This window comes from Prionailurus bengalensis, chromosome X, assembly GCF_016509475.1.
Source record: "Prionailurus bengalensis isolate Pbe53 chromosome X, Fcat_Pben_1.1_paternal_pri, whole genome shotgun sequence".
In the NCBI taxonomy this organism is placed as follows: domain Eukaryota; kingdom Metazoa; phylum Chordata; class Mammalia; order Carnivora; family Felidae; genus Prionailurus; species Prionailurus bengalensis.
In genome coordinates this window covers 45,820,826-45,847,261 of record NC_057361.1, presented here as the reverse complement: position 1 = coordinate 45,847,261, position 26,436 = coordinate 45,820,826, and the positions used below count along the sequence as shown (strand labels likewise).

At 39.3% G+C, this 26,436-nt stretch overlaps 1 long non-coding RNA gene across 2 annotated transcripts; it reads left to right on the top strand.

Annotated features, from left to right (window-relative positions):
* The first annotated feature begins 5,546 nt into the window (after positions 1 to 5,546).
* Positions 5,547 to 16,311, top strand: LOC122477493. 2 transcript variants are annotated; one of them, XR_006295706.1, is made up of 3 exons: positions 5,553 to 6,241; positions 10,862 to 10,996; positions 15,560 to 16,311. It is a non-coding gene; the product is annotated as an uncharacterized LOC122477493 (long non-coding RNA). The 2 variants fall into 2 exon arrangements; XR_006295705.1 differs by lacking the exon at positions 10,862 to 10,996 and having other exon boundaries at positions 5,547 to 6,241.
* Positions 16,312 to 26,436: the final 10,125 nt, after the last annotated feature.

Here is a 26,436-nt window from a genome sequence, read left to right as displayed (position 1 = left end):
AGAATGCTGGTGTAATTTTGATTGGTATTGCATTGAATGTGTAGATAGCTTTGGGTAGTATTGACATTTTAACAATATTTCTTCTTCCAATCCATGAGCACAGAATATTTTTCCATTTGTTTGTATCTTCCTCAATTTCCTTCATAAGCTTTCTATAGTTTTCAGGATACAGATCTTGTACATCTTTGGTTAGATTTATTCCTAGATATTTATGCTTCGTGGTGCATTTGTGAATGGGATCAGTTTCTTTATTTGTCTTTCTGTTGCTTCATTGTTAGTGTATAAGAATGCAAGTGATTTCTGTACATTGATTTTGCATCCTGCGACTTTGCTGAATTCCTGTATCAGTTCTAGCAGACTTTTGGTGGAGTCTATCGGATTTTCCATGTATAATATCATGTCATCTGCAAAAAGTGAAAGCTTGACTTCATCTTTGCCAATTTTGATGCCTTTGATTTCCTTTTCATGTCTGATTACTGATGCTAGAACTTCCAACACTATGTTACACAACAGCGGTGAGATTGGACATCCCTGTCGTGTTCCTGATCTCAGGGAGAAAGCTCTCAGTTTTTCCCCATTGAGGATGATGTTAGCTGTGGGCTTTTCATAAAAGGCTTTTATGATGTTTAAGTACGTTCCTTCTATCCTGACTTTCTCGAGGGTTTTTTATGAAGAAAGGATGCTGAATTTTGCAATTGCTTTTTCTGCATCGATCAATAGGATCATATGGTTCTTTTCTTTTCTTTTATTAATGTGATGTATCACATTGATTGATTTGAGAATGTGGAACCAGCCTGCAGCCCAGGAATGAATCCCACTTGATCGTGGTGAATAATTCTTTTTATATGTTGTTGAATTCGACTTGCTAGTACCTTATTGAGAATTTTTGCATCCATATTCATCAGGGATATTGGCCTGTAGTTCTCTTTTTTTGCTGGGTCTCTGTCTGGTTTAGGAATCAAAGTACTACTGGCTTCATAGAATGAGTCTGGAAGTTTTTCTTCCCTTTCTATTTTTTGGAACAGCTTGAGAAGGATAGGTATTATCTCTGCTTTAGATGTTTGGTAGAATTCCCCTGGGAAGCCATGTGGTCCTGGACTCTTATTTGTTGGGAGATTTTTGATAACTGATTCAATTTCTTCTCTGGTTATGGGTCTGTTCACATTTTCTATTTCTTCCTGTTTGAGTTTTGGAAGTGTGTGAGTGCTTAGGAATTTGTCCATTTCTTCCAGGTTGTCCAGTTTGTTGGCATGTAATTTTTCATCGTATTCCCTGATAACTGCTTGTATTTCTGAGGGATTGATTGGAATAATTCCACTTTCATTCATGATTTTATCTATTTGGATCATCTCCCTTTTCTTTTTGAGAAGCCTGGCTAGAGGTTTGTCAATTTTGTTTATTTTTTTGAAAAAACAACTCTTGGTTTCATTGTTCTGCTCTACAGTTTTTTTAGATTCTCTATTGTTTATTTCTGCTCTGATCTTTATTATTTCTCTTCTTCTGCTGGGTTTGGGTGCCTTTGATGTTCTGCTTGTATTTCCTTTAGGTGTGCTGTTAGATTTTGTATTTGGGATTTTTCTTGTTTCTTGAGATAGGCCTGGGCTGCAATGTATTCTCTTCTCAGGACTGCCTTCACTGCTTCCCAAAGCGTTTGTATTGTTGTCTTTTCATTTTCATTTGTTTCCATATATTTTTAAATTTCTTCTCTAATTGCCTGGTTGACCCACTCATTCGTTAGTAGGGTGTTCTTTAACCTCCATGCTTTTGGAGGTTTTCCAGACTTTTTCCTTTGGTTGATTTCAAGTTTCATAGCATTGTGGTCTGAAAGTGTGCATGGTATGATCTCAATTCTTGTATACTTATGAAGGGCCTTTTTGTGACCCAGTATGTGATCTATCTTGGAGAATGTCCCATGTGCGCTGGAGAGGAAAGTATGTTCTCTTGCTTTGGGATGCAGAGTTCTAAACATATCTGTTAAGTCCATCTGATCCAATGTATCATTCAGGGCCCTTGTTTCTTTGTCGATCCTGCATCTAGATGATCTATCCATTGTTGTTAGTGGGGTATTAAAGTCCCCTGAGATTACTACATTCTTATCAATAAGGTTGCTTATATTTGTGATGAATTCTTTTATATATTTGAGGGCTCCTGTATTCGGCGCATAGACACTTTTAATTGTTAGCTCTTCCTGATGGATAGACCCTGTAATTATTATATAATGCCCTTCTTTTTTTTTTAAACATTTTTTTTCAACGTTTATTTATTTTGGGACAGAGAGAGACAGAGCATGAACGGGGGAGGGGCAAAGAGAGAGGGAGACACAGAATCGGAAACAGGCTCCAGGCTCTGAGCCATCAGCCCAGAGCCTGACGCAGGGCTCGAACTCACGGACCGCGAGATCGTGACCTGGCTGAAGTCGGATGCTTAACCGACTGCGCCACCCAGGCGCCCCTATAATGCCCTTCTTTTTATCTCTTGTTACAGCCTTTAATTTAAAGTCTAGTTTGGATGAATGGATAAAGAAATTGTGGTTTATATACACAATGGAGTACTACGTGGCAATGAGAAAGAATGAAATATGGCCCTTTGTAGCAACATGGATGGAACTGGAGAGTGTTATGCTAAGTGAAATAAGCCATACAGAGAAAGACAGATACCATATGGTTTCACTCTTATGTGGATCCTGAGAAACTTAACAGAAACCCATGGGGGAGGGGAAGGGAAAAAAAAAGAGGTTAGATTGGGAGAGAGCCAAAGCATAAGAGACTCTAAGAGACTCTTAAAAACTGAGAACAAACTGAGGGTTGATGGGGGGTGGGAGGGAGGGTAGGGTGGGTGATGGGTATTGAGGAGGGCAGCTTTTGGGATGAGCACTGGGTGTTGTATGGAAACCAATTTGACAATAAACTTCAGATATTGAAAAAAATAAAATAAATAAATAAATAAATAAAGTCTAGTTTGTCTGATATAAGTGTAGCTACTCCAGCTTTCTTTTGACTTCTGGTAGCATGATAGTTCTCCATCCCCTCACTTTCAATCTGAAGGTGTCCTCAGGTCTAAAATGAGTCTCTTGTAGACAGCAAATAGATGGGTCTTGGTTTTGTTTTTTTTTTATCCATTCTGATACCCTATGTCTTTTGGTTGGAGCATTTAGTCCATTTACATTCAGTGTTATTATTGAAAGATATGGGTTTAGAGTCATTGTGATATCTGTAGGTTTCATGCGTGTAGTGATGTCTCTGGTACTTGGTGGTCCTTGCAACATTTCACTTACAGAATCCCCCTTAGGATCTCTTGTAGGACTGGTTTAGTGGTGATGAATTCCTTCAGTTTTTGTTTGGGAAAACCTTTATCTCTCCTTCTATTCTGAATGACAGACTTGCCAGATAAAGGATTCTTGGCTGCATATTTTTTCTGTTCATCACATTGAAGATTTCCTGCCATTCCTTTCTGTCCTGCCAAGTTTCAGTAGATAGATCTGCTACTACCTTTATGTGTCTACCTTTGTATGTTAGGGCCCATTTATCCCTAGCTGCTTTCAGAATTCTCTCTTTATCCTTGTAATTTGCCAGTTTCACTATGATATGTCATGCAGAAGATAGATTCAGGTGACGTCTGAAGGGAGTTCTCTGTGCCTCTTGGATTTCAATGTCTGTTTCCTTCCCCAGATCAGGGAAGTTCTCAGCTATGATTTGTTCATGTACTCCTTCAGCCCCTTTCTCTCTCTCTTCCTTTTCTGGAATTCCTATGATACAGATATTGTTCCATTTGATTGCATCACTTAGTTCTCTAATTCTCTCCTCATACTCCTGGATTTTTTATCTCTCTTTTTCTCAGCTTCCTCTTTTTCCATAATTTTATCTTCTAATTCACCTATTATCTCCTCTGCCTTTTCAATCCATGCTATGGCCACCTCCATTTTATTTTGCACCTCATTTATAGCATTTTTCACCTCCTCATGACTATTTCTTAGCCCCTTGATCTCTGTAGCAATAGATTCTCTGCTGTCCTCTATGCTTTTTTCAAGCCCAGAGATTAATTTTATGATGATTATTCTAAATTCTTGTTCCGTTATATTGCTTAAATCAGATTTGATCACTTTGTTAGCTATCGCTACTTCCTGGAGTTTCTTTTGAGGAGAATTCTTCCATTTCATCATTTTGCGTAGTCCCTGTGGTAGCTCCAAACTGCAGGGCACTTCCCCTGTGCTGTCTGGAGTAACTTGTGTTGGTGGTTGGGGCTGCCGTCAGACCCGATGTCTGCCCCCAGCCCACCGCTGGGGCCACTGTCAAACTGGTGTGTATCTTATGTTCCCGTCTCCCAGGGGCAGGACTCACTGTGCAGTGATGTGGCCCCTGTCTGGGCTGCTTGCACACTGCCAAGTCTGTGGTGCTGCTTCAATGGGACCTGGTGTATTAGCCAGGGTGGATCCAAGGTTCACAGGGGCGGGAGGTATAGGCTTAGCTCACTTTGCCATCGGTGGTCCCCTGCGGGAGGGGCCCTGCAGCACCAGGAGGGAGGCAGGCCCAGTGGAGGGATGGATCCACGGAAGCACAACGTTGGGCATTTGCGTGGTGATAGCAAGTTCTGTGACGGGAACTGGTTCCCTTTGGAATATTGCCTGGGGGATGGGAGAGGGAGATGGTGCTTCCCAGGGGGCTTTTTTCCCCTGCCAAGCTGAGCTCTGTCTCCCGGGGCTCAACGACTCTGCCTCCCGGTGTCCTCTTGGCCTACCTGCTCTCTGAGAGCAGAGCTGTTGACTTTTAACCTTCCAGATGTTAAGTCCCATTGGCTGTCAGAACTCACTCCATCCGGCCCCTCTGCTTTTGTGAGCCACACTTCAACACTTCAGGGGCTCTGCTTTGCAGGGCGGGCTGCCCCTCTACCACCTCAGCTCCCTCCCGCCAGTCCGCATAGCACCTACCGTCTCTCTGCCCTTCCTACCCTCTTCCATGGGCCTTTTGTCTACACTTGGCTCCAGAGAGTCCATTCTGCTAGTCTTCTGGCAGTTTTCTGGGTTATTTAGGCAGATGTGGGTGGAATCTAAGCGGGTCAGCAGGATGAGGTGAGCCCTGTGTCCACCTATGCCGCCATCTTCTCCAGACTTCTTCCCAAATCTCTTCTTAAATCATTCCTGCCACAAGCTTCTGTCATCTGGTCCCTCAACTTCTAGGGGAAGTTTAGGTACATTCATATTGTCACCCACTCAATATTCAGAACCCTTTTCATGTTGCAAAACTGAAACTCTTTATCAATTAACTCCTTGTTCATCTTTCTCCCAGCCCCTGAAACAACCACTCTACTCTGTCTCTATGAAATTTAGGGAATTATAGCATTTTTACTACCCAATCTGAACCTTATTTGTAAAAATTTCATAGTTTTATTTTCTTTTTCCTATATTTAATTAGTTGCGTACTTTTTTTTTTTAACTAAATGGTGCTTTTTATTTAAAGAAAATTATTAAGTCACAGTTCAGGTGCACTACAGAGAAAATAATAACTCTAAAGTAAAAATTCAAACACTTATTGACTGTGTTTGGGAATTTATTTGCTTGATTGAGTCAATATTCAGTGATACCTAGCAGGAGTTTAGCAGTGTCCTGAAGAATTGGTTTCCAAAGATCAGGGTCCTTGCCCTGGAGGTCCTTATAGTTTCATGGGGGAGCCAGACCAATCTGTTCTATCTAGGAAGATTTATTAAGTGCCTACAATGTGCCAAAAAAAGTTCTAGATGTTTGGGTTACAGCAGTACACAAAATATACAAATATCCCCGTGTCCCCAAAATCTTATTCCCTCAGAAGCACTAAAGGGTGAACATATTAATAATTTATGGGTCATCTGATCCAGACACATGTCCAGTCTCTGTCAATAGTATTTGGGGTTGGAATATACCATAACTCCTTGTTATGTACTATGATATTTTTATTCCACCCTCCCCCAAAAGTAAAGTAAAGTAAAGTAAAGTAAAGTAAAGTAAAGAAGTAAACTAAAGTAAAAGTAGAGGCATTAGGATTGAAGAGAGGTAATAGGATGTGGTCCCAAAAATGGCACCCCTAGTGTGCCATAGCAACACAGCCTTGTAATTGTGAGGTAGATCCATGATGTCACTGTGTCCTAGAGGATTCATAAGGGTGGAGGACCAGGGTGACTATCACCCTTCATCCCCAGCTCAGCTAACTACCATCCTCACCACCAAGCTATCTTGAAGTTCTCTTCATTCATTTAAATTCTATTTTGAGTGGTAAGTAAAGTTTTATTATTTCCTTCTATGACACACTACGAATTTCATTTTGGATTTTCTCAGTATTTCATTTTAAGATATTTCCCAAGTGATTCTCTTGCTTTTGTGGGCATATAATATTGATACACAAAAATCATGTCTTTTCAATCAACCAGTGACTCTGTTTATTTCACATCGATTTTAATATGAGATTTGTACTATCTCAGATTTTCCCCATATTGTTCTCCTTTTCTACATGTCCACTGTTCAATATTTGCTTTTTTTTTTTAATTTTTTTTAACGTTTATTTATTTTTGAGACAGGGAGAGACAGAGCATGAACAGGGGAGGGTCAGAGAGAGAGGGAGACACAGAATCCGAAACAGGCTCCAGGCTCTGAGCTGTCAGCACAGAGCCCGAGGCGGGGCTCAAACTCACGGACTGCAAGATCATGACCTGAGCCGAAGTCGGACGCTTAACCGACTGAGCCACCCAGGCGCCCCAATATTTGCTTTTAACATTATTGAATTTTAAAAGAAAATAAGTCAATTTAACAATAAAACAATTTAGGGGCGCCTGGGTGGCTCAGTTGGTTAGGCATCTATGGCTCAGGTCATGATCTCGCAGTTTGTGAGTTCAAGCCTCACCTCGGGCTCTGTGCTGACAGCTCAGAGCCTGGAGTCTGACTAAGATTCTGTCTCCCTCTCTCTCTGCCCCTCCCCCACTCGCACACTGTGTCTCTCTTTCTCTCTTGATAATAAATAAACATTTAAAACTTAAAAAAATAAAACAATTTAACAAAACATGCTGGGCCAAAAAATGTATATAAAGTACATTTTAATGTTGTAAAGTATATATACATATATCCATACCTACACATAGAAACAAAATGGTTGGATAGAGATATGTAAAAATGTTAGTGTTTGCCTGTGATCTATTTTCTTTTCTGTGTGTTTGGAGTTATATGACTCTCTGAATATTGTACCTTTATTATTTTATAGGATACAATGTATACTATTTGGTAGAAAATTAAAGATTCATGTGCTGTGTCTTAGGTTGTGTATATCAATTATGTGAAAATTCTATCTAATTACCTTCATATGAGCCAAAATTAGACTATTTTTTATTCAGTGTTTTTGAGCTTCCATCATATTCTATCCAGTGAAGCTCTGTGAATTCTCAAGCAGCTTTAACCTCTGTTTGTTGAATAAAAAACTAGCTAAGTATTCATATCTGCCTGTGAACCCAACCCCATCCTTTGAAGTTTATCTATAATACAGTTTTCCTAAAAATGTGAATATTGGAAATGTGTGAGAGAAAGCTCACAGGTTGATCTGGTAAATCAGTGCATTGCCTCTTATTGACTCTATTAACCTTAGTCTAGTTATGTTCCTTTGCTAAGTCTGTTCCTCCTCAGTTAAATAAGCCTAATAAATCTTATTATAGTTTTATGTGTTTGACACTTGGTGATTGTCAATAATAATCATTCTTAGTACTCCTAATTGTTCTTTAACAGAACGAACACATCAGGTTGCAGTGAAAACATTTCTCTTTCTCATGGCAACATATCCGTTGTTGATATTTACTGTTGAACATGGTATGACTAGGAATTTTAAGCACTTCAAATGTAAATGTGAGGTTTGACGTGATGTCATAGAGGAAACTACCAAACAATCCAGTTCCTGCTTTCTGCCTCAGCGTCCCTCTCCATGCTGGGTGTGGGTGGCTGACTAATAAGGACAGCCTGTACTCTGGGGAAGTGAGAGGCACCCACTTAGTCCAAAACACCTGTCAGGACTGTGCTCTGGGTAGAACTAGGTGGATGGTGGTGACCACATCCAAGCAATTTCCTCCCTCTGTGTTTAGCAATTTGCACTGTTCTCTGACTACCTCCTGTCCAGTATCACTCAACCAGGAAAGCAGCGTTAATAAAGCCTACCATTTGCTGAACACCTACTTAGCATTGGGCACTTAATTCATTTCAGCCACAAATATTGATTAAGAATAATTTATGTGCCAGGCAGTGTTGTTGGAGCAGGGGATGCGCCAGTGAACTAAGCAATCTAAAATGCCTGCCCTTGTTGAGTTTATATTCTAGTGGGAGAGACAATGATAAACAATATAAATAAATCAACAAATGATGAAATGCAGTCAAAGGTAATGTGCTGTTAGAAAAGTAGTGAAAGAAAGGAGGAGTGGGAGTGCTGATTGCTGGGTATGCAGTTTTAAATGGTGTGTTCATGGCCAGTCTTGTTGAGAAGGTGACATTAAGCAGATACTTGAAGACGGTGAGGGATCAGAGAACAAGGGTATGTAGAGGAACAATGCTGCAGGCATTGAGAAGAACCCTACACACTCCTGAAGAGGGAGTGTGTATTCTATGAATCCCAAGAACACTGAGCTGGGCACTGCTGTTACAACTCTGAAATCACACTCTAGTGGGCTTGGGAGAGATACATAATTGTATGAGCAGTTACAACAAATTTGTAAGTACTTACCTAAGTTAGAGAGAATAAAGGGGACTTTGTCAGAATTTGCCTTTTAGAGAAGTCAGATGTGCTTGCCTGAAGAAGTGCCCTGAACCTCAGAACTGAAGGGATAGAAGTTAATTAGGATGAGGGAAAGAGTTATCCAGACAGAGGCAGCGTGACTGCCATTAGGAAGTACATCTCATAACTCTGCCTGTAGGGAAAGTAATTGTCTTAGGCCACCAGCTGTTGCATTCTGAAATCCATCTCCACATTTTTATTAGACCACATTTCCCACAGGCTGCTCTCAGTCCATGACTGAGTGTGGCAGTGATAATAAGACTATTCCTGGGAGGCTGATTTTGTTTATGTTCCATATGCACTTTATTCCTTTTCTGCCTTTTTCTGCCTTTTTGGTAATATTTTCTGGTTCCATTTTATCTTTTGTTGGCTTATTAGCAATAACTTTCGTTGCTATTTGAGGGTTTGATCTTGAGCTTAAAATGTACTTTTATTTTGTCACAGTATACTTTTAAATAAAGCTGTTTTTATTTAACTTAATGAGAACATTACATTAATATTTCATTTCCCTCCTCCCAACCTTTGTGGGTTTTTCTCCATACATTTTACTTTTACATATGTTTAAAACAGTTTTAATGTTTATTTATTTTTGAGAGAGATAGAGACAGAACACAAGCAGGGGAGGGGCAGAGAGAGAGGGAGACACAGAATCCGAAGCAGGCTCCAGGCTCTGAGCTGTCAGCACTGAACCCGACACGGGTCTCAAACCCATGAACCATGAGAACATGACCTGAGCCAAAGTGAGATGCTTAACCGACTCAGCCACCCAGGTGCCCCTACTTTTACATATGTTTAAATCCCTACATTACATCGTTATTTTTTTCATGAAGAGTCAAATATCTTTCAAAGAGTTTAAATAGTAAGAAAAAAATCTTATACCTCTACCCATGCAGTTACTATTTCAGGTACTTTCCATTGCTTTGCAGAAATCTATGTTCCCATTTGGTGTTGTTTTCCTTCTGCCTGAATGACTTGCTTGAACATTTCTTATAAGGGGAGGTCTGCTGTTGATTAATCCTCTTAGATTCTGTGTATTTGAAAAAGATGTTATTTAAGACATTATTTTGTCATTGTTTTTGAAAAATATTTTCACTGCTTATAGAATTCTAGGCTCAGAGGTTTTCTTTTTGCTTTAGCAAATGTTGCTTACGTTGTCATTACTTGGGTTGTTTCTCAGGAAAAATCCCTCTGGGTAATTAACATTTCTTACCTTTCTGGTTGCTTTAAGATTTTCTCTTTATCACTGGTTTTGAGCAATTTGATTATCATGTGCCTTAGTATAGTTTCCTTCATGTTACTTGTGCTTGTGCTTTATTGAGTTTCTTCCATTTCTGGGATTATAGTTTTCATCAATATGGAAAAACGGGGGGCATTATTTCTTCAAATGTTTTATCTGTCCCCACCTCTTGATCCACTCCTCCAGGGACTCCAATTACACAAATATGAGAGCTGCTGGAAGTTCTCCCACAGCTCACTGATGCTCTGTGAATTTATAAAAACATTTCTTTTTCCTCTTCATTTAATTTTGGATAACTTATATTGCTATCTTTAAAGTTCAGTACTTTTTCTGCAATATCTAATGTGCCTTTAATCACACCCAGTGTATTTTTTATCTTTCACATTGTACTTTTCATCTATAGTTCATTTTGGGGTGGTTTTTTTTTGGTATTTTACATATCTTGACTTTTTCCAATTTAATTTTTAAAATTTTCATTCCAGTATAGTGAGGATACTGTATTATATTAGTTTCAGGTGTACAATATAGTGATTCAGGTATTCTATATATTACTCAGTGCTCTTAACTTTTTAAACATATGGAATATAGTTATAATAACTGTTTTACTGTCCTTATCTGCTATTTTTAACTTCTGTGTCAGTCTGGGCTATTCTCAATTGATTCATTTATCATCCCATTATGAGTTGAATTTTCCCACTTATTTGCATGCCTGCTAAGTTTTGATTGAATGTATGATAATGGATGCTACCTTATCGAATGATGGATATTACTGTGATGCTAAAATTATTCTTGTGCTTTTTCTACTATGCAATTAAATTACTTGGAAACACTTTGATTCTTTGGGTCTTCCATTTAGGATTTAGTATAACTGGAGCTGTAGATGGAGCAGTAGATGGCTAATTATTCTCCATGACCAAGAAATGATCCTTCTGAGTACTCTACCTAACATCCCATAAATCCTGAGGTTTTCCAGCCTGGCTGTTGGCAACAGGTACTTTTCTAATTTCTGTGCAAGTACTAAATATTGTCTTCTCTAATCCTAGCACATGATTCTTTCTCTGTCCTCAGAAATTACCTCACACCTAAGTGTTGACAGGAACCCTCTTATGATCCTATAGATTTTACATTTAAATCTTGACATATATTCCTAACCTACCCTCCAGTCACACCAGCAGTGTATGAAAATAATGTTTATCCCTCAACTTCTCCAATATTTTTTGTGTATTCACTTATTTATTTGTTCATTCATTCATCTATTTACTTATGTTTTAATACTATTTGGTGGAACTAGAGCAGCACCAGGTCTGGAGATACTCCCCACTACTGACAAAAGACTCTTCTGAGTACTAATCCAGTTACCCATGTATCCCTAGGTTTTCCAGTCTTACTGATTTAACAGGCACAATTACCACCTACTCCAAGCACTAAGCACTGTTCCTTCTAATCCTTTCAGATGGTACTTTCCCTGGCATCACATACATGTGCTTAATACATGAGGGAGACCCTTTGACCCCTACGGTTTTCTCTCATTGCAGCTTTCTCCTCTCTGGTATCTTTTGAACACTAGTTGCCTTGATTTCTCAGAAACTCAGTTCTCTCGTCTCAACTCAGAAAGTCCACTGGCTCCATCTGGGTCCCCCACCCACCCATGTGCTGTAGCCTGAAAACCTTCTCTAAGCAGTCATTGTTCACATCTCTTTTGTTTCTTCTCTCTCAAGGATCACTGTCCTTCACATTACCTGATATACAAGGATTTGCCAGCAAATGTTTTATATATTTGGTCTGTTTTTTCATTGTTACAAGTGGGAGTTCAAAGTTAAATATACCATTTTGGCTAGCAATACAAGTAGATAGCCAATTGTGACACAAGGACTCCCCTGCCCCGCCCCAGTGACTTTGCAAACTCTACTTAGAACTGATGTGTCGGGACACCTGGGTTGGTGAAGCGTCTGACTTTGGCTCCAGTCATGATCTTACAGTTTGTGAGTTCAAGCCCCCTGTTGTGCTCTGTGCTGACAGCTCAGAGCCTGGAGCCTGCTTCAGATTCTCTCTCTGCCACTCCCCCACTTGTGAGCTCTCTCTCGCGCTCTCTCTCCCTTTTTCTCTCTTTCTCTCAAAAATAAATAAATAAACATTTAAAAAAAGAACTGCTATGTAGTCAAAGATGCTTTTACCCAACCTTTATTCCTTCTCTGTTCTTCACTAGAGTTCAGACCAGAATAAGGTTCTAAAGGCTCTCCTAGCTTCCCCTGAATTCATGCTTTCTCTCACAGATGTTTCCCCTAATAAATTTTTTGCACATTGAATTCTGTTTTAACATCAGCTCCTCCCAAGTTCTGAACTAATGCAAAAGTAAGATACTCTGATCCAGAAGAGGGATATGTTCTTTGCGATGATAATATTTTCTCTACAGAGGCTATGTCTTATTTACTGAGTGTGGCCTGAAACCTTACGTTTTAAATGCATATTACCCTGTCCATGGAACTAGTCTATTTTATTCAATCAAACCTTTATGGATGTATATTTAAGTTCTTTCCAGTTCTACACCTTTTCAAATATAGATAGGGTAAATATCTTTGTTCAGAAAGCTTTGTACATCAATCTGATCATTTGATTAGAAGACATTTTTAAAAAGAAAATGTATGGACCCTATCGAGTTTACATTTAAATCTTGATGCATATCCCTAGCCTGCCTCTCAGTCTCACTAAGAGTGTATGAAGGTAAATGTTATGTCTCATTCTTTCCAACGTTATATATTTACTTACTTCTGCTTAGTAGTATTTTTCAAGGGATGAGATTAAAAAGGAAGTAAAGCAGGTCTCAGAGTTTATACAATAATCTTGTTCTATGGATAATTATGTCTCCCTTGTAACTGAAGCTTTCCTGCACTTCAGACTTCAGGGAGTATGTCTTGAATCAAACGTGACTTTGTCGTGGTTTCCACAACCACTCAGTAAAACATTTGGATTTATTGTGCTTGTCCCCCTAGGAAACACCTCACAGCACAGATGTGTCTCCACTGACTCTGGCTTTGAGGAAAAGCATATCTGAAGCAGAATTCCAGCCCCATCACTTACTAACTGTGTCTGTGACCTTAAGCAAGCTGCTGTATCTCTGGGTGCCTCAGTTTCTGGTACATAATTGAGGGTCAGGAGGTGTGACAGGCATAGGCAAGTTTTGAGTCCTGGTCAAAGACTTAAACATAGCACCTGAGGTTCCATTCACCTGTGAGGATGAGGCTCTGAGACCCACTCCTTCTCCTCCTGCTCTCCCCAGAAGGAAACATATGAGGTTGCAAACAGCCTAGTTATGGTCTAAAAGATGCCATTAATGCCAGGCTTGGGAAAGTCACACATGAGTGAGGAGGAGAAAAATGCCAGGACTCCTTACAATCTCCTTTAGTTTCACAGCACTCAGTAATTGCAGGAGTAAGATCATTCCAATTCATAAGGGCCAGTACAAAAACATCTAGGGATTTTGCAAACCAGTTGTTAGATTGTCAGCAGCTTGAAATCAGTAAAGGCAGGAGTGTTTACATGACAGAAATTAGCCAACATATGTTACAGTCTGGTGCATTCTCCCCTCCCCCTACCAGGACCTGTTTACCAGTGCACTACCAATGTGCAGAAGTCGATGGGGTTGGTGCCACTTGTATGCTTTTCTCTTAGTTTACTTATCTAAAACACTCACTTTATTTCATCCTTGGGTGAGTTGTTTAAGTAGAGGTAAAATAATATATTGTAAAAGTATGGATCTAACACCCATAGTTTATTCTGTGGCCTATTGTACCATCATTCAGGTCCCCACCTTTAAATGAACATTGTAGAAACTGGCACACCTTGGGTGGGTTTAAGGAACCTGTTGGGGAATCCAAAGGTCATGGATGAAGTTTGTCAAAGTCACTGGGAGGGTTGCCAGCAGTCAACTTAACTTTGTCTCCCTGGTGACAAACAGCCACCAGAAATGAACCACTAGAGAGAACTAGAATAACTTAGTTAAGATTAACTCTTGACATAGCAGAAAACATAATTAAATTAGTTTAACTTGTGATAAGAAATTATGTCAGAGAAACAAAAGTCCACTGCAGAGTAGTTATATACATGATTAACTTCATAAGTCAATGATGCCATAAAGTAACAAACTCCATATTTCTGAGCTTCTATTCTCACTGGATGGGCTTCTCCTAAGTCCAGATCCCCTTGTGGTACAGAAATTGTTGTCACAGGTCCAGGCACCATATCCAGACACATCAGCATTCGATGGAAAACAAAGGTCTGACCCTTACCGTGTGTGTGGTATTCTGAGTAAGGAAGCCTTTCCCCCCAAAGCAGAGCTCTCAGACTGCATTTCCAATCATCTCATTTTGAACTTGAATAAAATGTTGATATATTTGTAGTTTTACAAGGAATGTCTATCATATTTCATCTATTAAAAATTAAATTTATTAGCTACACTCTTCTATTTAACATTTAATCTTTGTTGGATGAACAGGATTTGATGTATGGTTTTACATTTGATTATTTCTCCCTCCTAACATCTGATATTTAACTATGACACTAGATATATAAAACATCATCCCAGATTATGTTAGGATATAGGATTGAAGAGAGGGAAAGACAGCATGATCTCTGACCTCAAGAAGCCAACTAGTCTGTTGGGAGACATTCAATAAAACAAGCACTGACAAGAAACTGTGATAAGTGTTTTCTATTAGAGAGAAGATAATTGTATGGACTTGTCTGCACTTAGCAAGAAATGACCTAATTCCAGAGGGTCAGAGAAAGCCTCCTGAGAGTGAAGGTAACTAGCAATCAACCAGATTAAGATGGAGGAAATCATTCCTGGCAAAGGATGTATGAGGTTGTGCACAAGAGCAAGTATGAGGTTGTGGAAATTAGAGCACAGGCCATGTGATGAATAGAAAGAGGATCAAATTTGGCTGAAACATAGCATGTGGGATGCTGACTCAAGATACTGCATGAAACATAGTGAGCTTTACTGAATATTTACTGAGTTAATTACTTTTTTTATAATATCACTGATTGGAAGAACATTCTCTAAATTCTTAGGTCAGTACTGATGGATTATTTGTATAGGCATCTGTCTTTAACAGTTCCTCAGACTTTTAAGGATGCCATATTATATTTGGCATTTGTTTCCTTAGTCTTCTAGAACCAACAGTTTCTCTTATGAGCCCTGGTTCCATTTATTAGAAAATGGTATAAAGTAAAAAGACTAAGACCTGGATGCTGGGTTTGCTCATTATGACTAATAATACAAAACTCTCCAAAACAGGATAATAATTGCCAAACTAGTGGATTTTTGTCTCCCATGTTTACAGGAGAAAAGTAGAGTCTGGATAAAGAATGTCACTGTAATATGTCTTTCACTCTATGTTTAATCATTAATATGCTTCATTATTATTGGTTTCATTCCCATTAGAAAATAAGGATATTTCTCTACATTAAAAAATAAAAACTAATTTTTTATGACCCTCCCTGTTCTTTCTTCTCCTTCCACCACTTTTTTCAGCTTGACAACTTTTGGCTGCAGTCTTTTTTCTTATTAATTTCAAGCAAACTGAGAACCTTGAGCTTCAATTTCCTGTCCAGCCCTGAGATTCAAAGGTAGCTTTGAGCTGAGACTATTTGTCCATGGATCCTCCACGTAAAGTTACCCCACCTTTTAATTCTGATTCATTGCTGATTCCGCCAAAAGAAATGTCCCAGAAACTTACATCAACTTCCCAATCATCTTTCTCCAAAGTGCAAAACCTGGATCGTATTAACCTTAGCCCCAGTTTTAATAGCAACTACCTCACCCCTCTACCAGAGGAAACGATCCAACAGCAATACAGAGATGAGATGAGCCAACATGAGAGGCAGTGGGAGAGGTCAGCGTTCCCTCAGAGGAAAAACACATTCATGGAGAACATGAGACAGAAAAGTTACTATCACATGGCACCTTATCGGGTTGAAAGGGAAGGAAAGATCTATTTCTCACATGATAGAGATCAGAATAAGTGTAAATGCCATTATTGCCTCATTCAAAGGGAAGCTGTTTCCGGGAACTCTAAAGGGCAAAATGCATCCTCTTGGAAAATGCTAGTTGAAGGCTTTAGCCACTTGAACATCAACTCTGATACCACAGAGTCCCGCTGTCCATCAGAAAAGCTTCCACAGGAGTAGAAAAGAAAGAAGAGCCATCAAGAGAGGGAGAAGAAAATCAAACAGTTCTTCAGAGGCCCTGAAAACAATAATTGAAATAAACCGAAACTCATCCTCATGTGATGAGATCAGAATTAATTCAGATGTGTGAATATTGATTTTTATCCAAGTCCTTGGGTGGAACTTTTTGGGAAGCAAACAATTAGGGATGGTCACTAGGAGAAGCAAGATCCAATGTCTGGCAAAAAATCATATTAGAAAGAAACAATGTTTCAGTGATTTTAGGGTGATTCTGGGGCATGCTGGGAGCAAACTACTCTGAGGCTGGGAAGATGGTTAAACAATGGCTTTTAATTTGCCATTATTTCGTTTTCATGATGCAACTTGCTTTTTCCCTCCTGGGATCTTTTTTTCTCTTATATATTGTCATTAAGGTATAAAGGACCCATGTAGTGTGAATGTCTGGCTGGTTGCAAAGTGCTTTTGTTCTGTTTTATGGGTTGGCCACAAGAAAAAGCACTGTGTCTGATGAAATGCATGTGTGTTTTGGAATTCTGAAGTTAATGATAAGATGAGATCCACATCTAAAGTTTTGAATTAAAAGAATGTGTTGTAAAGGGATGTGTGAATAGAGCTTGTGGGCTTCACACTGAATTGTTTTGGTAGAACATACTTACCAAGAAGCAAGTATAGGTAAATATTTTATGCTTCTTTAAAAATGAGTATTAATCCTCCCTATGAAAAGAATTTCTAATGTGTTGCCTCAATTGTCAGCACCAAATACCTGTGTATATAAATAAGCCTATCATTCAAAGTCAGATATTTTATTCAGTATTGCCTGGCTCATATTTTGTCAAGGGACACTACATATGTAGATTTAGAGTAGAGGTGTAGGAAAGAGGTTTTGAAACATTTGCATTACTCTTTGGGATACCATAGTCAGGATGGCGTGAGGAGCAACCATGCCATTGGATGGACCAACTTCTCCATCTGGGTAGCAATGGGAAGCAGAATATCCTGCCTGAAGCGTAAGCATCTGCATGTTGTTCAGTTACCACTGGCTTAGGCACTCCATGATACGTTCTTCACTCCCAGGTGCTCCTTCTATGTTTAATATGAACAATACTCCCATGCCTGCTGTAGGGAATTAAAAGCAGAATCATGTTGTTTGTACTTCTCCAAAAATTATGACAGAGATTAGAGATGTGGTTTGGGTTTTCATGATATGAAATTAGCTACATTTCTCAACTTCGTTCCTGTAGAAATTTCTGACAGTACCCCACCACAGAACATAACATTCTGTTAATGGGAAAACTACCTTAGCTCTGGAGCTATCTCCTTTCCTATCCAGTCTTCAGCAATGTGACTCAGTAAAATCCATGATATTTTCACACATGGAAATTACTTCAAGACTTACCAATTAACAGGGACTGGATTCCAGTTTTGTGATTGCACCAGAGAGTATGGGAGTTAAACGAATCCTATATGGTTTATACCACAATTCAAGGGGACAATGTAAAAAAACAAAAACAAAAGTTTATACATTTAGAATTTCATAGCCTACTTTCCTTATGTAATTCAGATGAATATTTGAGAGAAATAAAATAGTTTGTTTGCTTCGTTTGAACATGGCAATACTCTAAGTATTTATAGGTACATGTACATTTAGATACAGAACTAATCTGCAACTGACCCAAAACAAAGTAGGGTTTTGGGTATAGATATTGACATACTTCTGCTAAAATTGATATGTGAATGCGATGAATAGCAAACACAAACTTGAAGAACAAAGTTATTTATATTACATATGTATCAGTTATCAAGCCTTACTAGATAGAAGTCTGTACTAATTCAGATGATTCCGTATCAGCATAAGAACAGACAAATAGAGTAATGGAAGAGAATAGAAAGTCCAGAAACACTTCCAGATTAAACACTAGAGATATATATTCCCCTGTAATTCAGTGGGGCAACATTATTTCAATGTGGAAAAAATGAACTTTGATCACTACCGTACAGCATACAAAACATTAATTTAAAATTGTTTGGGGCAGGGCACCTGGGTGGCTCAGTCAGTTAAGCATCCAACTTCAGCTGGGGGTCACGATCTCGCGGTTCATGGGTTCAAGCCCCATATCAGGCTCTGTGCTGACAGTGCAGAGCCTGGAGCCTGCTTTGGATTCTGTATCTTCCTCTGTCTCTCTGCCCCTCCCCCGCTCACACTCTGTCTCTCTCTCTCTCTCTCTCTCTCTCTTAAAATAAATAAATAAATAAACATTTAAAAAATTAAAAATAAATAAATTAAAATAAAATGGTTTGGGGCACCTGGCTGGCTTAGTCAGTATAGCATGTGACTATTAATCTCTGAGTCTTGACTTCAAGCCCCACATTGGATGTAGAGTTTACTTAAAGAAAAAATAAAATGATAAAATGGTTTATCAAACTAAACTTGAAAGCCAAATCAGTAACATTTTTAGAAGAAAACAATATATCTTCGTGACTTTAAGCATACAAAGACTTTTAAAGAAGATATAAAAAGCACTACCTATAAAATCAAAATTTGATTAATTGTCCTTAACAAAATTAAGAATTTTAAGAGGTTAGGAAGATGGCTTGTAGGAGGACCCTAAGCTCACCTTGCCCCATGGATATAACTAGATAATACATCAGTGTATACAACTAGATAATACATCTGTGTAAACGGCCCAGGTAATGACCCAAAGATTCGCAGAACAAACCCTACAAATAAAGATGAGGTCACATAAAAGAGGGTATAAAGGGCAGCGATGTGGGGGAGAGCTAAACACTATGGGTCTGGCCACTGAAGGGAGGAAGTCTTGGGTTCAGAGAAGGGTAAGAGATAGACTTTCACATTGGGGAGCCCACAAAGGGAAGATGAATCCCCATAACATTTGGCTTTGAAAGTGAGAGGGGCCAAATTTCATGAGTTCTTACAACCAGTGGGACTTAAGCCTGTAATTTTAAAAATCAGCAGGCTAGGCTCTGGGAGGGCCCAGAGGGTGTTAGGAAGCTGAGTCCTTGCCCTTAAAGAGACAGCATGACAAAGAACATGTGGAGAGCCACTGTAGAAGCAGCAGTTCAAAAAATGGGACATACAAGAGGGAGAGTTATTTGTTTATCTCAGTGTTGGCCCTGGAGAGGCAGGACTCACAGGGAGACCCCTCCAGTAACAAAGTTGGCAGGCAGCATTTCCCTCCCCCTGCCTCAGCATAAACACATGGCCACCTGCAGAAACCATTGCAGAGCTGACACTAGCTACCTAGCTTGGTTACATCAAGGCCCTCCTCCCAACCTTTCAGCAGACCCACCATTTCCAGTCATGCTTGCCTCAGTCCCAGCATTGCCGGTCCCCTCCCCCAGAAAAATGACATAAATCTCAACAATACCATGTCTCCTGACCTGTACCTTTTGTGGGGCCTCAGTCCTGACTGTAGTAGCTGGTCACTTCCTGGGGAAGACATGAACACCTTGTTAAAGCTTCATCTGCTGCCCACATGCACTTTCAAAGTGTCCCTGGCTAGCCCCTGTCTCCACAGCAGCTGCTGCATGTCCCCTGTGGAAGAGACCAGCACACAGCCTGTGGGCACCGTGTCCCCACCTGCATGCACTTTACTAAGTGACCATGGCTACTCTCTGAAGTGACTGCAAGTTCTCTGTGGAAGAGGACCAGTACCACCTTGTAAACAGTGCCTGCCCCACCCATTACTTTCAAGAGCAGGGGGCCTTCCTGACTTTCCTAATGCACAGAAACAGACACAGATAATTATTCAAAATGAGGAGACAGATGAATATGTCCCAAATGAAAGAACAGGACAAAAATACATCAAGAGACCTAAGTGAAACAGATATAAGTACTATACCTGATAGAGAATTTAAAGTTATGATTATAACCATACTCGTTGAACTTGAGAAAAGAGTGGAGGACCTCAGTGAGACTCTTAACAAATAGATAAAAAAGAACCAAGCACAGATGAAGAACAAAATAAATGAAATTAAAAATACAATTGAAAGAATAAATAGCATCCTAGAGGAAGCAGAGGAGCAAATTACCAACCTGAAAGACAGAATAATGGAAAGTAATCAAGCTGAGGAGGTAGAACAAAAATTTATGCAAAGTGAGGATAGATTTAGGAAACTCGGTGACTCCATGAAGCATAATAATATTTTCATTATAGAAATCTCAGAAAAATAAGAGAGAAAAGAGGGCAGAAAATTTATTTGAAGAAATAATAGCTGAAAACTTCCCTAATCTGGGGAAGGAAACAGATATCCAAATCCAGGAGACACAGAGATCCTCCAACAAAATCAGCCCAAGGAAGTCCACACCAAGACACATTAGTAATAAAAATGGCAAAAAGTAGTGATGAAAAAAATTTAAATCGCCAAGAGAAAAGAAGACAACTGTACACGAGGGAAACCTCATAAGGCTCTCAGTGGATTTTTCAGCAGAAATTTTGCAGGCCAGAAGACAGTGGCATGATATATTCAAAACACTGAAAGGGAAAAACCTGCAGCCAAGAATACTCTATCCAGCAAGGCTATCATTCAGAAGAGAATGAGAGAGAAAGGGTCTCTCAGGCAAACAAAAAATAAAGAAGGGAGTTTATGATAACTTAGAAAGTACTACAACAAAAATTAAAGGGGACTCTGACTGGAAAGGAAAGACCATAAGTAAGAGTATGGGAAGCAGGAAGCACAAAAGCAGCAAAAATACATACATCTGTAAAAATCAGTCAAAAGATTCACAAAATAAAAAGATGTAACATATGACACCATATACCTAAAACATGAGGCAGAGAGGAGTAAACAACGGATTCAAGCATAAGTGACCATAAACTTAATATAGACTGCTATATACAGAAGATGTCATATATAAACCAAATGCTAACAACAAATCAAAAACTAGTAATAGATATACAAAGAATAAAGAGAAAGAAATCCAAGTATATCACTGGGGAAAGCCAGCAAACCATGAAAGAGAGCAAGAGAATAAAGCATCAGAGAAAAACTACAAAAACAACCACAAACCAAGTAGCAAAATGGCAATAAATACATAACTATTAATGATTATTTTGTTTTTAAAATAAGCTTATTTATTTTTAGAGAGAGAGAGAGCAGGGGAGGGGCAAAGAGAGAGGGAGAGAGACAGAATTCCAAGCAGGTTCCACACTGTCAGTGTGGAGGCTGATGCAGGGCTCAAACTCATGAACCACGAGATCATGACCTGAGCCTAAATCAAGAGTCAGACGCTTAACTGAGTCAGCCTCTATTAATAATTACTTTGAATGTAAATGGAATAAATGCTCCAATCAAAAGACATAGGGTGACAGAGTAAATTTAAAAACTTAAGACCCATCTATATGTTGCCTACAAGAGACTCATTTCAGACTGAAAGCCATGTGCAGATGGAAAGTGAGGGGATGGAGAAACATTTGTCATGCAAATGGATGTGAAAAGAAAGCCGGGTGGCAATACTTATATCAGAAAAAAAGACTTTTTTTTAATTTAACGTTTATTTTTGAGAGACAGAGAGAGACAGAGCATGAGTGGGGGAGGGGCAGAGAGAGAGGGTGACACAGAATCTGAAGCAGGCTCTAGGCTCTGAGTTGTCAACACAGAGCCTGACACAGGGCCCGAACTCACAGACCACGAGATCATGACCTGAGCTGAAGTTGGACATTTAACCAACTAAGCCACCCAGGTGCCCCCAGAAAAAAAAGACTTTAAAGAAAACACTGAAACAAGAGACAAAAAAGGACACGTATAATCATAAGGGGGGGGCAATCGAACACAAAGATGTAACAATCGTAAATATTTATGAACCGTATGGGAGCATCCATATGTAAAACAGGTAATAACAGGGGCGCCTGGGTGGCGCAGTCGGTTAAGCGTCCGACTTCAGCCAGGTCACGATCTCGCGGTCAGTGAGTTCGAGCCCCGCGTCAGGCTCTGGGCTGATGGCTCGAGCCTGGAGCCTGTTTCCGATTCTGTGTCTCCCTCTGCCTCTGCCCCTCCCCCGTTCATGTTCTGTCTCTCTCTGTCCCAAAAATAAATAAACGTTAAAAAAAAAAAAAACAGGTAATAACAAATATAAAGGAACAAATCAATAGTAATACAATAATAGTAGAAGACTTTAACACCCCACTTGCATCAATGGACAGATTATCCAAACAGAAACTCAACAAGGAAACAGTGGCTTTGAATGAAACATTGGACCAGATGGATTTAACAGATATATTTTAAACAGTACATCCTAAAACAGCAGAATATACATTCTTTTCAAGTGCACCAGGAACATCTCCAGAATAGATCACATAATTAGGCCACGAAACAAGTCTCAACAAATACAAGAAGATTAAGGCATATCATCCATATTTTCTGACCACAGTGCTATGAAACTAGAAATCAACCACAAGAAAAAAATCTGGAAAAACCACAAATACATAGAGGTTAAATAACATGCTACTAAGCAATGAATGGGTCAATCAAGAAATCAAAAGTTACATGGAGACAAATGAAAATGAAAACATAATGGTCCAAAATAATTGGGATGCAGCGAAAGCAATTCTAGGAGTAAAGTTTATAGCTAAACAGACCTCAAGAATAAAAAAAAAACCTCAAACAATCTAACTTTACAGCTAAAGGAGCTAGAAAAAGGAGAACAAAAAAAATAGTAAAATAATAAAGATTAGGCTAGAAGGAATAAAATAAAATAGCTGATGGGGATAAAGGAATACACTTGTGATGAACACTGGGCATTATTGAAGTGTTGAGTCACTAAATTGTACACCTGAAGCTAATATTACACTATATGTTAACTAGCTGGAATTTAAATCAAAACTTTAAAAAAATTAAATTTAAAACTTCTTTAAAAAATATGTAAGAATGGAAACCTGTGCACAATTTACTATCTACACTAACAAGAGTTTATATTTCACTGGCTTCATCAACATAACTACACTAATCCAGGAAACTTTTGCCTAAAAAGATAAAGATTGAAAGTAACTTACTTGTTTATCGTAGGAATTACCTTAAAGACCCATCAACTCTTCAATAAAAATTCCCAAATGACGTTTTTCAAACCCATGAGTTTTTTAACTGTTTATCTTAAAATTCTTGACTTAATATGTCCAGCAAACCCAAACCATTCTATCACAATTCTTACTCGATGCTAATTACACCCTCCTCCTATATTGCAAGATCTGCTTTACACCACGCTTCAAGACCTGTGTGAGTATCTCTCCTGCCTGCCACCTCTGAGACTCCACTAAGGCTCTGCCCAGGAAATGATCTCCCTGATAGTGTCATGCAACAAAGTCAGCTTTCCTTACAAGTAGTTTGACTAATATTTGGGGATTACAGTATATGAAGAACATAGTCACCACTGCTGTACAACATGGGACAGTGGACTAGGCCTAAATCTTAAGATCACTATATATGGATATTTCTGAACCATTCACTGACTGAATGATCACAGGTAGACACAGAGAAGTCAGTTACCAATCTAGAGGTTTAAATGTACAGAAACGCAAGCAAAAAAGTAAACAGGTGTGAATATATTTATTGTAAGGAAGCAAATTCATTGCAAGCATAACAGAAAACCCAGAAGCAGAGAAGAAAATGATTAATCAAAGCATGTATGAAATAGGTATTAAGTTCCTTAATATCTATTTCTGTCACAGCCATCTTTCTTTTTTTTAAGGAAATTAATGATATTTCTTTTAATTTTTATTTTTGAGAGCTACAGCATGAGCAGGGGAGGGGCAGAGAGATGGGGACAGAGGATCCAGAGCACTGACAGCAGCGAGCCCCATGTGGGGCTTAAACTCAGGAACCGTGAGATCATGACCTGAGCCAAAGTCCCACACTCAATCAGCTGAGCCACCCAAGCACCCCTGTCAGAGCCATCTTTCTGAGACACATTCTCCCCTAAGCATAACATGGGGCTGTCTGTCCCCAAAGTTTCTGGATGCATAAGAAATATTGGCCGGGAGGAAAAAGCACTCTTTAAGCCCCTTTTCTCACCCTCAGGAGACCGTGTGTTTCCTGATCTGGACAGTACCAGAGGAAAAACCTCAAACACATTGCACATGTCTAAGTCATTGTGCATGCCTATTGGAGCCATGACCACTGCTGCTGATACCCATTGCTGTGCATGTCCCTTTGCAGTATATGCACCTTGCTGCTCTAGTTTACCGAGCAGAGCTGAGGCAGAGGCGATCGTGTTCCTTCCATCTTGATTCTAACCAAAGACTCAACTGGTAGGTCCACAGTTCAGTACTTTTAGGAGATTAAGTGTGAGTGAGTACGAGGAGGGAGCCTGCAGGCCTCAGGCTGGTCAGAGTAGCATGGTCTGTGCTCTTCCTCCAAGGAAGAGGATCCTCAAGATCTTTGTCCTTCTCCTCACAGGCATCACAGCCACCAAGGCCCTTATCGTTGTGGTGGGGCAGGGACAGGGGAGGATGGTGGGCTGCAGAGAAGGGGTCAGATGAATACATGGCAAGTTTTGATGTTATTTGAGGTATCTGAGTCCTGGAAACACCTGGAACTGTCAGCAGAGAGAGCGCAGAGGCCAGAGTCCTCAGTGGGACCCTGGGTGGGAAGCGGGCCAGGCGGTGTAGAAAAGGTCTGGAAATGGGGAACGCTGCGGGGTTATAACTGTGTCATCAAGGTTTGTAGTGCACTGTGCAGGGTGTCAAGGGAAGAGCGGGCTCACTAGTCCGTATCGCAACTAGACACCTGAGCCCTTGTAGTGCGAAGACGGCCATAGGCAATACACAAAAGATTGTGCTATGTTCCAACAAAACATTTAAGGAAGAAAAATGGGCCTAGTACAATAAAAAAGAATGAAATATTGCCATTCGCAACTACGTGGATGTAACTAGAGGGTATTATGCTAAGCGAAATTAGTCAGAGAAAGACAAATATCATATGACTTCATTCATATGAGGACTTTAAGAAACAAAACAGATGAACATAAGGGAAGGGAAACAAAAATAATATAAAACAGGGAGGGGACAAAAACATAAGAGACTCTTAAATATGGAGAACAGAGGGTTGCTGGAGGGGTTGTGGGAGGGTGGATGGGCTAAATGGGTAAGGGGCATTAAGAAATCCTGAAATCATGTTTGCACTGTATGCTAACTAATTTGGATGTAAATTAAAAAAAATAAAATTTAATTTAAAAAAAGAAATAAAAATGGGCCTAGTAAATGTGAGTGTGACAAAAGTAATAGTGACTCAAGTTTGAACTTTCAGTGGTATTTTCCCAAATGTCTTCATCATGAGGAATCCAAATGTGAAACCAATCCTCACCTTTTACCTATGCTTAAGGCTATCTTACTGTCAGCTTGGCTAATGTAAATAGTCTTTCAAATCCCTATGTTTGGTGTTACTACAAACCATATACACATATTCTTACCCTGGGTTGATTTTGGAAGTATTTGCTAAATAAATAAATAAATAAATAATAAGTAAATAAATAAAACATTTAGCCATGGTACTGGTATAGCTATCCTCTTAAATACAGTTTCCAAATACCAATATTCTACTTTCTTTTTTAAATTTTATTTATTTATTTTGATGGGGGGGAGGGGCCAAGAAAGAGGGAGAGAGAAAATTCCAAGCAGGCTCCATCCACACTGTCAGCACAGTGCAGGGCTTGATCTCATTAATGGTGAGATCATGACCTGAGCTGAAATCAAGAGTCAGATGCTTAACCAACTGAGCCACCCAGGTGCACCATCAATATTGTTCTTTCAGTGTGAAATATGAGTGGGTGTGTAAGATCAGGATCCAAATCTAAACAAATAGGAGATAAGAGTCGTTCTAGCCTATTGAAACTGTGGCTATGAGTACTTTAATATTTGGTGTTTTCTATTGCCAGAAATTTATTTTTCTGAAAATTTTGTTGAATTACTATGGATACAGTGATAAATTTCCCCATACTGATGAAGGGAAGGCAACACTGATTAATAAAAATTCCATTCTGGCTTCGCCTGTGGAAATACACCCTATGGTTTTTTTTCATGCTTATCAACAACAGAATACACACATCCATCTCAGCATAGTTTAAAATAACCAAAGTCCTTATGAGTACATCCTCTTGGAGTAGCCACTCTGTGGGAAGAGTAACTTCCTTTAAAAAAAGTATATAGTATCATGTTTGATAAATGGCTTTAGCTTATTTATAATTTCATATATAAATGTAGAATGTAGGGGCGCCTGGGTGGCGCAGTCGGT